General features: G+C 34.9%; 1 long non-coding RNA gene across 1 annotated transcript; it reads left to right on the forward strand.

Moving 5' to 3' along the window:
* The first annotated feature begins 1,452 nt into the window (after positions 1-1,452).
* On the forward strand, positions 1,453-12,010 carry LOC149413906 (uncharacterized). Its single transcript, XR_016304093.1, has 3 exons — positions 1,453-1,571; positions 11,572-11,724; positions 11,849-12,010. It is a non-coding gene; the product is annotated as an uncharacterized LOC149413906 (long non-coding RNA).
* Positions 12,011-12,591: the final 581 nt, after the last annotated feature.

The following is a 12,591-nucleotide window of genomic DNA, read 5'->3' on the forward strand; positions in this document are numbered from 1 at the left end:
TATTTTACCTTGTTTTTAGTAGAGTTTTTGTTTATGCAAAAGAAAAGATAATAATTATGTCACAAGGGAACAATTGGGAATTTTGCGTGCGAAAGTACGTTTTCTCAAGAGCTTGTATTTAATAAAATCATCATGTAATCAGTCAAACTTTCCTTATATATTCTTGGTCAGTGTTGAGGTAAAAACCTTGTAAACTCTTTGTAGGTTTCGATGAATAGCTCATTTGGCATCCACCATATTTATAGAGAGGGTCGCTCTCCCAGAGAGTTAGTTCGGAAACAGTTTAACAATAGAACATGTTAAACACGTGGGCAAAGTAGCATCGTCAAAATAACCTCGTGTTACCAAACCTTGCATACTGTATGCATAAGCGCTACAAAATAAAATAAAACTCGAATGAAAATATAAATGATAGTTTATAGTCTATGACTTTAATTTTGTCTATGTATTATCAGTATAACCTAAAAATTACCGCTGACGCATGCTTTTGTCGTTGCATCCTGTTTTTGAACTCTAATTCTAAATAATATTACTTACGCTGTTTTCCTAACGTAGTTAAATGTATCATCGCTTGTGTTAGTTATTGGTAAGTTCTAACGCTGATATTTTCTACAAATCCACAACTGCGATATGTCTTCGCGCGTATACATGTGAACCTGAACACGCGAATCGCCGTTTGCATTTGGTTTGTTCCTTTTTATTTTGGTACAATATTTTACATTTCTTAGTACAATTTAGTAATGTTGGCCTCACTGGGTGGCTTACCCGTGCTGAGGCCTCAAAAGGCCTCCTTTCCCACAGTAAAGTAGGTTGTGTATACGCGCAATGTCAGGCCCACGACACAATCGGACTTTATAAATCCGGATTGTGAGTAGGCAAAACCACCGACTGAATTATTAATACACCGTTCTCGGTATAATAATAATTCTGTCGGCGGTTCAAAATGTTGGTGCGATCTAGCTTAACTTATTACGCCATATGACCTTTTGGTTGAGTAACGTTTGAACTGTCAATTTTGACGTCTACTTTTTTAAGAATTGTATTACGAAGGCAATGATTGAAATTGTCACTAATTCTAAAAAAATCCATTACATTTTGTTAGTAGCAGATTCATTATCCAAAATACGGTTATATCGTTTTATATAGAAATATAGTGGAAGATAGCGTTAGATTATTGTATTCCGACGATTGACGACGATTCTCACAACCGATTTCAATCGTCTTATCTTCAATGTCACTAGTATATCCTAATTTGAAAATATTTTTACAGTAGATTCCATTGCTTGGGAAAATATTAAAACCTAAAGATAATATTCATATCTCATACAAATTGGACGTTAAAACAACGTTCAGTTTAGGGAAGTTTCAATGGATGCAATAAAGCATTATTGACATATGTTTTGTGCACAACAGAGCCATGGATCAACTTAATCCAGAGAATGTATCCATCAAGACGGAACCAGTGCCCCGGGAAGACAATGGAGGTGAAATGCCTTATGCGGATATGGATTTCGACCTCCCAGATGTAAAGAAGGAATGTTTGCAGAATGCGGAGAGTGCTCGGACAGCCAGTAAGTTGCGTTGCACATTATTTTTGAAATGTAGGTTGTTAAATACTGATGTTCGGAATCCTTGTCCGTTTTGAAATATTGCACATAAGACAGGACATAATATACTTGTTCATAACGTCCTCTCTTACTGTACCTATATAAGTATTACAGCAATCTTTTAACTTATACTCACAAATCGCATGTTGCAACCTTACCTTATTTGGGATATAATAAAGTTCAATTAATTACAATGCACTGAAAACACAATATTGATGCAATAAAGCATTATTCCATTGGCTGCAAACAACAAAACGCCGTACTGAAGGTGCTCAAGAGTAAACGTTTTATCCTTTTTGAAGGATCACTCTTGAAGTTGACATCTGGGGTCCTTCATATTTCTTAAATTAATTTTTATTATTACAGTATTAGTAGTGTGCTCCTGTAGAAGAGGACATTGCCCACGAAACAATTAGATTGTTTTTATAAAAATTATGTGATGTAAGCAAAGTTTTTTGAACTTTTACTAAAATAAATGATGCCATCACAAAGCAAAAAACTTTTTCACAAAGCAAGAAAAGTTGATTTAGTTATTTTTATTTTAAAAGTTATTTATTCATAACCATAATTGTTTTTTTAACATTAACAAGTAGTCCTACATCAAGTGCCCATTTAAGCATTTATTTAATCTCTCTTTGTAATGCAATAACCAGTTCTAAATCTACCAAAGTTACAACAATTGACTAGTTCAATATAAACAATGTCCCCAGGAGATACGCTGATAATTCTGACCAATTTCTTGAATTTCTCATTTATTTTATAATAAATATAAGACCGAATTTAGCAAAGCAAGCTATGCAATGTGATGAAGCAATACAAATAAACGAACCTTCTGAGCAGGGAAAGAAGCTCTAGTCATAAAAATCACCACCGATGAAATCAAAAACACTATTTCTTCCCTAAAATGAAATGTATCTTTGGAGGACTTAATCACAACCAATGCAATGAAATATCTCTTTAAAGTACTTATCATTCCTCTAACATACCTGTCAATCTGTCTATAACTGGAAGCGTTTTCCCCACAGGTCGCAAACAAGCTATTGTTTTAACAATATTTCAAGGATTTTAAAATGTAATATACAACTATTTACCAATAAACCTACTCAATACGTTTTCAAACATATTGGAGAAAATACTAAAAAACAAATCCCATCCTACTTTAATTATACTACGATAGTTAATAACTATCGACTTATGGTAAACACCTTAACAAATATAATAGAGAAATTAAGTTAATGACTTATATTTATATAAAGATAACCAGTTTGACTTACGGGAGAATATGGAAACTGGTGATGAAGCATTACAAATGATCACCTCAGTCGTAGAAGCTCTAGATGTTGACAAAAAAGCAATGGCTATCTTTTTAGACTTGTCCAAGGCATTTGACACTGAATCCCATGGTTTACTCCTATAATAACTGAGCTAAATGGGTATTGTTAATAAAGCTATAGTGTATTGGGTCAGAACTTAGATTGGAAGTAGATCACAGAGAGTAACGATAAATGGTCACATTAGTTCAAAAAAATCAATTGTATATTGTGTTCCTCAGGGTAGTGTGTAAGTTCCAATTTTTGATTAATATTAAAGACATTTCACCATTATTAAAGGCACTTCCCCTCAAACCAGAACAAACATACAAGGTATCGTTATTCCTTCACATAAAATAGGAAACAAGACAGACATAAATATTTACCGACTAATAACCCTACTAACAAGCCTATCGAAAGTATTTGAAAAGGTCATAACTCACAGCTGGTAAGATTCCTCGTGAGCCATAAACTGATCTCATAAAATCAATACGGGTTTCAAGAATATAAGAGTACCTCGGACGCTATTGCCGCTGTCACAGATTTTATTGTTAAAAGCCTAGATAAAAGAAAAAAATGTATGTCAATCTTCTTAGACCTTTCTAAAGCTTTTGATACAATATCACACAGTAAATTAATGAACAAAATTGAACAAATCGGTATTACGGGAAACGAACTCAACTTTTTTAAAAGCTACCTTAATAGACGCCAGCAACAAGTTAAAATAAATAACATACTTAGCAACACCTGTTCATCTAACTACGGTATACCACAAGATAGAATTTTAGGTCTGTCTCTGTTCCTGTTGTAAACGACTTATGCAACATTATTATTCGGAGGAAAATCGTTAGTTTTGCCGATGACACCGTCTTACTGTTTGAAGCTGACACCTGGCTAGCTGCTTATAAAAAAACTGAAACGGACATAAGCATTAGGGCGGAACACTTCTATATGATTTTTTTTTTTCGAAATTCGAATTGGAAAACCAGGTAAAAGTTGCTTTATGTAATTGCAAATAACACTTCTCAATTTGGAAGTTCTAGCTCGCCAGCTTGAGTTCCCGCCATAGACATTTTTTTGAAGGTTTTATAGACGTTTTGTATTTAACACTCTATAAACAAAATAATAAATAAATAAAATATATCATGCATTAAATGATAAAATAAAAGTAGATTTTAATTAATAAAATGATAAAATAAAAGTAGATTATAATTAATAAAAACATTTATTTCAAAAATAAACACAGGTTCAGAAAGTTATGTTGGTATGAATAACAAAAAAATTTATGGCAAAATCCCTTTTCGGCTCAAACTTTGGCATGAGTTTACGAGATGCTAATTTTTGATTTTATAAATCCCTCTCGTCTTATCTTGTCGAATACACTTAGAGCTGCTTCTGTCACAACTTTTACAGATCTTTCCACAGCCTGGGTGTGGCAAGGCAGTCTCATAAACTCCAACACTGTATCTTCTTCATTTTCAATAAGATCTTGTAACTGCTCATCGGAAATATTCATCAGTATTGGGGGTTCGTATATATTTTGTTGCCATTCAATCATGTCTATGTAAGAACATGCATTTAAGTCCATTTTTGGCACCTCAAAAATGCGCGAAACAGATTTTTTATAAACTTGACGAGCCTTTAAAATGCGTCTTGCATCGAGTTCTCTAATGTGCTTACGTGAATCTGTTATCATACTCAACAACAAGTTTTCTAGATGAGCAAAATAACTATTTCGAATTATAACAGGGTCCACTATCGCTTACAACTAGTTGGACAAATATCTAGTGCTGTTAATAAGCTTCCATAAATGATTTGAACCATCTTTGCAGGATGAATGTGTTTTGATAGCAAACCCGACAGGAGCGTATGATATGATACGACAAACGTTGCTAAAGTCACAAGATATTGTTGTGGATTTTCTGTAGAAATATACAAATGCAGTATGCGATTTGCTCTTGTCAACCAGCGGGCATGGGGTAGTTTACCTGGGCTTCTCTGTAATAAATCAGAAGTGCAGGATCGATTTATGACAGCAGTAGTCATTTCTTGTATATATTTCTGGTCTGTACTGAGATCTGTTGATATTTCTGGAGGTAGTTCATCTTCTATCTTCTCAAAGTTTGCCAACGGCAGCTTCTCGCATATCTCTAATGCTTTACCAATTTGACCTGCAAATGATTTTGGTCCTGCAGTAGGGCGATCCAAATAGGTAAACAAATGCCTCATGCTATTTCAAAAAATTTCTACTTTGTACTCTGAACTCTTTTAACTTTTCTTCCTTAATTTCTTCAAAGACTTTTTCTAATTATAACACTTCGAGTGATATTTTTTTAGTAACTGTAAGATTCGTTTGTGTGTGACAATTGGAATAGAAGATTTTATTCACAATTCTTCAATTTTCGTTCAAACTATTTCGGAAATTTCAAATACTTAGGTTCTTCAGTTGTGTTATTCTTTATTTTTAAGTCTTGTCGAACCCATTCGTAGAATTTCATCACATTTTCATACGTAGGTAGGATATTCTCTTACAACTCTGCACTTACACCAAATGTCGGGCATTTTAAATTTTGTCTTCTAGAAGTCATGTTAATTCACTTAAATAAGGTTTATCAATAAGTAATACTCTTGAATATTATTTACGCACGACCATTCACCTTGAGACAATTATCACACTAGTTAAGACAAAACACAGCATTTCGTAGATTGTCACGTGCCGACCCCCGCTTCGTCCCGCACTTTGATCCTCTGTCACAGCGCCTAAGTATATTAAAAAAGAAATATTTGATTGCAACAGCTAGTTAACTATATTTGAATATGTTACTAAATATTGTTATATGTTATTCAATGAGGTAATTGATGCCAATTGGCAACTAAATAAAACTATTCCAAATAAAAATAAGAAAAAAAAATCGTTCCGCTCTAATAAGAATGGTCAAAAAGTTGTTGGCTATAAATACGCTTACACTGAACACCGAGAAAACTAAATATGTCACATCAAGCATTAATATTACTGGTCAACTTCCTGACGATGCCTCTATTAGAATACACTCATGTTTGAATTCCGACGAATGTTGTCAGTGTCCCTACATTGAGCGCTCTACTCAGATGGAGTACCTCGGCCTCACCATTGACCCATATTTCAAATAGAATCTCCATACTCAAATAATTGCAAACAATATAAGAAAAACCATGCACTTCTTCACAATCATACGAAACTTTCTAGGCTTACAACACCTGAAAATGATTTATTTTGCAGTCTGCCAATCTATTATTGAGTATGGTATCATAGCATGGGAAGGCGGCACTTCATCTGCACTAGACCCAATCTATTATTGAGTATGGTATCATAGCATGGGGAGGCGGCACTTCATCTGCACTAGACCCAATCTATTATTGAGTATGGAATCAAAGCATGGGGAGGCGGCACTTCATCTGCACTAGACCCAATTAAAGAGGGTCAGAATTTTTTTTTTAAATAATGTTTAGTCTCTCAATTATTTCAGACTTTAACCTAATTTTTAATATTAATAATGTGTTTGATGTTTGGCAGCTATATGCAAAAACTATCCTTATTTAAATGTACTCAAATATAAATAATTACTACGAAAAAAGTTCAAATACACGATGTACTCGAAGCAAAAACAAAAACGTACTAAAAACACCGATAACACATACTACGTTTGGTCAACGAAACTTGACTGAAAAACTTTGCTACAAGACTCTACAACACTCTTACAGACATTATAAAACAATGTGATTCACAAAAAAAAGATATTGTAAAACTTGGATCGAAAAGAAGAATAGGGCCTTTACCGGTGCATTCACCCAAATTCGCAGTTATTGAAGTCACCACTCTATGGAGCGTGTACATCCTAATACAAGTATGGGTATCCTCAACACAGGCTAGCCTAGTGTCGCGGTATTTGAGAAACCTCAACTAACTGTACTTTTATTTTATTTTACCTTCATCATATTATGTTTGTATTTTTCTGTAAATTTTATAAACTTAGAAAAAAGTTACAAATCAATGTACAATATACATCATAATATGTATTTATAGTTGTAATGTGCAAACTTTCTTAAATAATGATTAATATTATTATTATTTGAAAGCTGCCGTTTTCGGGTACTTCAGTTGTGTTTGCAGATGACAATGTTTTGGTATTTGCTGGTGATGCGTGAGATAAAACTTATGCTAAGTGCGAGGCGGGATTGAGTGCAGTCAAAATTTAGCTTGATCAAAACCTGTTAACCCTAAACATGACCAAAACAAAATATAAAACTTTTAGCATTTCCTCTTTAAATCAGCCATCTTCGGAAAGTGTAGACATTATCAGATATCTCGGCTTGATAATTGGCCATCTAAAATGGAACAATCAAAAAAAGAAATATTCTATGTAAATCATCTATGTATGTGTTACTCGACACACTTAATTGATAAAATCCTGAATAAGAAACTTAAACTCATTTCGACGAATAAATTTTTATTTGGTACACCTGAAACTAATAATAAAATCATAAATCCCTTTCAATGGCGTAAAATCTTATACATATCCAATTTTTCTTCACTAAGTACAAAAAATTTGCCTACCCACATTAAACCCGCGTTCTATACTGATAACAACTTGGGATAATTACTTAAAAATACTAAAGATAAAGATCACAAATTTAGCCACTCAGGCATTTACCAACTATGTTGCAATGACTGTCCATCGTTCTACATAGGTAAGACAACTAGAAATATAAATATTAGAATCACGGAACATTGAAGATGTTTAAATAACAATATTTTTTCGGAGTTTGCCAATCATCTCATTTCCACCGATCATACTTTTAGTAAAGATACAGGGGTTAAAATTCTTCACCGTAGTAACAAAGGCAAAAAATTAGATAATTTAGAGGCACTTGAAATCAGAAAATCCCTCAATAATAACTCCAGTATAATAAATAACCAAATTAATCTGTCTTATAGTCCTATTCTTGACATATTTCCAGTTAACCGCTCTGTTCTTCCTGGAATTCCCGTAATTACCCCTTCCACTTTGTCCACATCTCCCTCAAACACTTAACATTTTTGTATTTATGTGTCAATATTTTGTGTAGTAGATCAGTTTTAAATATTCTCCTGACGAAGGAAGGGATCTTCCGAAACCGGTAGAGTGAAAATAAAACTATCGTGGTCAAAAACGAATATATGTGTTTTTATTATATGTGTTATATACTTAACTTATTTTATTGAATATAATTGTAAAGCTGCTCATCTCGACGCAGGAATTCCTTGGTAAGATGAGCAGCGGAGGAATTTTTTATTCTTATCTTACACCAATGTAAGTCTATATCCCTGTCTAGAATAATGCGATGTCAAAGCGCATGAATAGTCTCATGCGCTTTGACATCGCATTATTCTAGATAGGGAAACAAACTTAGATTGGTCCGATTTTATCCCTCATTTTCATCAACGATATGACAAATTGCTTAGACGATGTCGAGGTATTACTTTTCGCTAATGACATCGCAACACAATTCTCGACACAGTATGTATAAGCGCAACTACATTGTCCAATTTTTCCGGTACAGCGGTTTCACACATGGGAAACTAATACATGGGTGATACTGACATGTTTTACCTTTGGTACTTGTTTTTTTATAATTTATTCTTTAGTTTGTACATCACTTGAACTTCAGGAGACAATTACGTTATTACGATATGGAAAGCTCTATCAAGCACTACGGACTTAAAACATTAAAAAGCAGGAGAGACACTGCGGACATAATTTACTTACACAAAGTCTTGAGTGGTCATATTGACTGTCCAGCCCTTTTGTCATCAATCAATATTAGAGTCCCAAGTAAGAAAACTAGAGACAAATCATTGTTTCATATCGAAATTGCTTCAACGAGTCTCAGGCAAAATTCTTTCTTACTAAGAACTTGCAATCATTATAATAAAACTTATTTTGATGCTGATATCCTGTCGTGTACTTTAGGAGCTTTTTAAATTTTTTTTAACAGAGTATTGTAATAATTAACCCTTTTTTAAATTTAATACATTGCATTCATCATTTATTCATTATCACTCTTACATATTATTTGTATTTAATATCAAATGTACGTGTGTGTATGTATGTATGTATGCATGTATGAATGCGTATGTATGTATGCAATTATGTATATGTATGTGTGTACGTATGTATTTATATGTGTATATGCATGTGTATGTATATATATGTATGTATGTGTTTATACGTGTACATATATATATATATATATATACATTTTCTCTTATTATTTCCTTGTTTTTAACATTTCTTTGTTTTTAACCTTTCTTTGTTTTCTTGGTTTGTTTATTGCTTTTTAACCTTCTTTATCTTTATTGCATGATGTGAACATTGGTTATTGGGTTGTAACCTTTTTTTTTTTTTTTTTTATATTTACTCCACACAGGAGGCCCTGAAGAAAATAATTTCCCTCAGGGCCTATGTCATCTTTGGGGATGCTGTGTGGAGGGTCTTTTTGTGGAGAGGAAGGAGTGAACATGGGTCTTGAAGAGTCCCATGTTGTAGGAGGGAGGAAACACAGAGGCCGGCAGTTCGTTCCACAGCCGAGCTGTTGAACTTAAGAACGAATCATAGAAGCGACCCGTTCTCATGTGACAAGTGTCAACTGTGTACAAATGTTGGGCGCGCGTTTGGCGTGTATCCCGACTACGCACCGGTGCCGAAGGGATCAATGACGCTAGTTCCTCAGAGCATCTTCCATTGTAATACCGATAGAACAAGGACAGCATACCTACCTGACGCCTGTGCTCTAAAGATTGCAGTCCGTTTGTTAAGATTGGGGAATCTATCAAACGGACCGCCCGTTTCTGCACAGAGTCAAGGGTTTTTTTCAGGTATTTTGGGGCTCCAGACCAGAGATGGCTGCCAAATTCGACAGTAGGGCGCACTTGCGATTTGTACAGGGTGAGCAGTTGTGTACTATTAAAGTATCTGCGGGCCCTGTACAGTACGCCCAGCTTCTGAGAGGCCAACTTTACTCTAGCTTCGATGGAGCCCCCGTACCTGAGCTGGTCACTTATAGTTACACCAAGCATATCAATGGAAGGCCTGTTCGGAAGATTGCTTCCGTTGAAGGAGACTAGATTATCATTTGGATCCCTTTTAGACGTAATCAGACAGGATTGGGTCTTTGAAACATTAAATTCGACGAGATTATTTTTACCCCAGGAGGAAATACTCTCGAGATAACCATCCATTCTCTGCTTCAAAGCCCTCCGAGCCGTTGGAGTTTGTGTGCCCTTTGGGGGCTTGTCAAACAAAAAGCTATCATGAACTGTACTGTCATCCGCTTAACAATGAATCGGTGCACATGTCAAAAGGTCATTGATGTGCAACAAAAACAAAGTCGGAGACAGAACCGATCCCTGTGGGACGCCAGCATTTATGGAGTGCGAGGAAGAGGTGAAACCGTCAGCAACCGCCTGAATCGACCTATCCCTTAAAAAGTCAGCAATCCACGTACACAGGGATGCGGGAAGTCCGTAAGAAGGCAATTTGTTGACAAGTCCTCGGTGCCAGACCCGGTCAAAGGCCTTGGATATGTCTAGTGCGACCGTTTGGGTCTCACCGTGACGTTCCAGGCACCGCCCCCAAACATGCGTCACATACGCGAGAAGATCACGGCACGAGCGGTTCCGCCGGAATCCGTATTGACGGTCGTTGATTATTTTGTTCTTCTCGAGGTATGTGAGCAGTTTGTCGTTGATCACACGTTCCATCACTTTGGACAGAACTGATGTGATCGCTATGGGGCGGTAGTTGGCCGGGTTGGAGCGGTCACCTTTCTTGGGAATAGGGTGAATTACCGCTTTTTTCCAACCAGAGGGCACAGTGCCACACTTCAGGGACATTTTGAAGAGCTTTGTCAAAACTGGAACTATTTCCGCAGCACACCTCTGCAATACCAGGGCAGGTATAACCTAATTATTTTACTTATTTTTTCTCTCTCTATGCATGTTATGTTATAAACCTGTTAATGTTCCTAATAAAATAAAATAAAATAAAAAAAATAAAAAATTTATAATAAACTTAACTTTACATTAAACTTTACACTTTACACCGTAAATTATACTTATACCTTACACATCACCCAATTGGGGATGCCATAGTCTCACTGGCTCCAGACGGGAGCAGTTGGGACTCTTGTGAGGTATTCACTATAAAAAAAATATATTAAACCTTACACTTTACACCGTAAATTATACTTATCTTTACACTTTTTACTTAAATTTATATTTTATCTATAAATTTTATATGCTGTATATTTTGTACCTTGTAGCTTTAAGTACTTTAATTCCTTATACTTACTATATTTTTATATTTATGTTTATGGCACATGTCGTGCCGTTTGTATTTCAATAAATAAATAAATGTTTTATGTTAGCTAAGTGAATTTTGTGGGTTATATTATAGACCTTCTTTGTAAATCTGACTGAACATAAATTTTTTGTCTCTGGCAATTTTATTTTTATTATCTTTCTCATGTTCAAAATTAATTCTCATTTTAAAATTTGAGTTCCCCGTAAAAATCCCCGCGGGCTTAAAATTAATGAATAAATATATCACATACAAATTGATTTTTTGTTTTCACAGGTAGCATTAATGTGAAAAATGTTTCAAACAAGGCAGAACTAGAACGACAAGGAGAATATGGTGGGGGGATTCCATATATGGAAATTGAAATTGACCTGCCAGATATTAAAAAGGAATGCTTAGGTCACTTTGATAGAATTACCCAGACAACAGGTAAAACCGATTTCCTCTGTTACAATGAAGAATTCGTGCTTTTTATTTATTTTAATGTTATATGATTTAACTTTGTTTACACTTAAAACGTTATATTCCTAATCTTTCTCTGATTTATTAACAGGACTGAAGATGCAACCCGTAAAACAACGATTCTCCTGTTCTCATTGTAACTACTCCTGCTTTTACAAGTCAAACTTAGGACTTCACTTGCGCATTCATTCTGGAGAAAAACCATTTTTATGTGCCCATTGCAGTTATTCATGTTCTCAAAAGAGATCTTTGAAGTTACACATGATGACTCCCAGTGGAGAAACACCTTTTTCGTGCTCTGACTGTAGTTATTCATGTTCTGTTAAAAGTAAATTGACGAGACACATGATGACTCATAGTGGAGAAAAACCTTTTTCATGCTATGACAATAGTTATTCATTTTCTGTAAAAGGTAGTTTGACGAGACACATGATGACTCATAGTGGAGAAAGACCTTTTTCATGCTATGACTGTAGTTATTCATGTTCTGTAAAAGGTAGTTTGACGAGACACATGATGACTCATACTGGAGAAAAACCTTTTTCGTGCTCTGACTGTAGTTATTCATGTTCTGAAAAGCGATCTTTGAAGTTACACATGATGACTCACAGTGGAGAAAAACCTTTTTCGTGCTCTGACTGTAGTTATTCATGTTCTGAAAAGCGATCTTTGAAGTTACACATGATGAATCACAGTGGAGAAAAACCTTTTTCGTGCTCTGACTGTAGTTATTCATGTTCTGTAAAAGGTAAATATTCGCAACACATGATGACTCATAGTGGAGAAAAACCTTTTTCATGCAATGACTGTAGTTATTCATGTTCTGTAAAAGGT

The sequence above is a fragment of the Hesperophylax consimilis genome, chromosome 20, assembly GCF_061612785.1.
Source record: "Hesperophylax consimilis isolate HC1 chromosome 20, BYU_Hcon_1.0, whole genome shotgun sequence".
Classification (NCBI taxonomy): Eukaryota; Metazoa; Arthropoda; class Insecta; order Trichoptera; family Limnephilidae; genus Hesperophylax; species Hesperophylax consimilis.